Below are 2,062 nucleotides of genomic sequence, written 5' to 3'. Positions count from 1 at the left end.
CTCTCTGCCGCTGTTGTCACCGATGCCCTCTCTGACTCTGATCCTCCTGCCTCCTTCTTATAAAGTCCCTTGATTACATTAGGCACATCTAGCTAATCCAGGATCCTCTCCCCTGCTCAAGGTCCTAAATCTCACCTGCAAAGTCCCTTTTGTCAGGTAAGGTAACATGCTCATTGGTGGAGATTTGGATGTGGACATTTTTGGGGGGCATTATTCTGTCTACCACACCCATCTCCTTGAATATGACTATTTTAGCACATGTTTTGGTCTGTGCCTATTCCATCACAACACAGCTCCTGTTCATTTGGGTTCAGTTAAGTATAGGGACCTGAAAGCTCCCCCATGCCCGACCCTAACTCAAACCCTATCACTTCTGTTTTTTGAGATTCGTGTAGAATTTGAGAATCTGCCAGAGGCTGGGGAAGGTGGCCGATAGTCCCAGGAATTAGGTGTTGTTTTCCCGCCTCAGTCCCATGCCTTTACCCATTTCTCTGATGGGCCTCATGTCCTCAGTCCCAGTCCAAAATCTCTTAGATTCATTCTCTGGAGAATAAACTCCTGGTCTCTGAGGGGGAAGGAGGAAGCGTCTTTTTTTGGTCTGACTGTGGGATGGAAGGATTCTGGCTGTTTAATGTAGACAGTGTTCAACCAACAACCCTTGTATCTGTTAGGAGTTGTCTTCAACTACCCCCAACAAAACCCGACCACAGTGGTTTAACCAGGTAACGGCTGATTTTTCAAAAATCCAATACCAATCTATAGTGGGAGATGTTCAGTCTGGTACAGCAGCTCTGAGGTGACCCCAATGCTCTGTTTTCTTCCATTTTTCTCTTCTGTCACTCTTGGCATGTGGTTTTCACATTCAGGGCAGTCCTGTTGGCACTTCGATCACTACTGGGGCAGGAAAAATGGAGAAGGGCAAAGGGAGAAAGGCTCATACCAGGTTAATTTGCCCCTTTAATTCCTACCAAAAGGACTTTCACTGGCCAGAACTGGGACACATGGCTGCCCTTAGTGGCAAGAGAGCCTGGATGGTGGGGTTGCTATTTTAGCAGGACCCTGTGGCCCTGGGTAAAATCAAGGTCTCTTGGTGAGAAGGAAGGATGAGAGGCTATTGAGTGGACAATCATGCCTGTCTCCCCACCTGTCACCATTCCTGTGCTTCCAGCCCTGAGTCTCACTGGGGTTCTCCAGAACAAATTGCTTGACCTCTCAAGCAGATTTTAAATTCCTTTAATCTGCCATTTGATTTTCATTTTCCAAAGTGACCTCCTTTATCTGCCATTGACTTCTCTCCCATTCTTCTTGTCCTTGCAGATAATATATTTAATGTCATTTACTATCATGTTAGTGGGATTTGGAAGGGAGGGGTGATTCATTTGTGTGATAAATTCACCATTTAAAATCAGGTATTGACTACCACCCCAAGGAGGTGATTCCACAGTGGCTCTGGGTGTTATAGGAGGGGAAAATCTTGAGTGGGGGTGGAGGCTTCTAGAGGCAGGGAGAGGAGGTGGGACCAGAGGAGGAGGGACTGAGCAGGGAGGGGCTGGGGCCAGAAACGAAGGAGGAATATTGGAGAGACAGAGGAAGTGTAGGAGTGGGATGAAGGAGGAAGAAGAAAAGAAGGAAGCAACTAGCATTTCCCAAAGGTCCGTTAGAATCCAAGGGCACTCTGTCTCTGCAACGTCCATGCCATACAAACCCTCAACCGCCCTGTGAACAATCTGAGTCTGTCTGGTCTTTGTCCACACCAGCCAGGGTCCTCTGTCTTCAGTCCCTCCCAGGCTCACTGGCCAGCAGCTTCCCATCCCCACCACTCTCAACTATGTGGGAAAAAGTCTTTTTGGCCTTTTGAGGTCTACAAGCCTCATTGGAAGGGAAATCATGATATAAAGAGAAATACAGGAGGGGGAGAAAAGCACATAATTTTATTCCATTGTATACAGTTAAAAAAAAATCAAATGGTGCAAAAGAATTTAAAATTAAAGCAATAATCTTCTGTTTTCCTTCTCAACCCTGGCATTACCACCCATTTTAAAACTTTCCAGCTACATCTTCT

The sequence above is a fragment of the Cynocephalus volans genome, chromosome 4 (assembly GCF_027409185.1).
Source record: "Cynocephalus volans isolate mCynVol1 chromosome 4, mCynVol1.pri, whole genome shotgun sequence".
Taxonomy (NCBI): Eukaryota; Metazoa; Chordata; class Mammalia; order Dermoptera; family Cynocephalidae; genus Cynocephalus; species Cynocephalus volans.
This window is presented reverse-complemented; position numbering follows the sequence as displayed.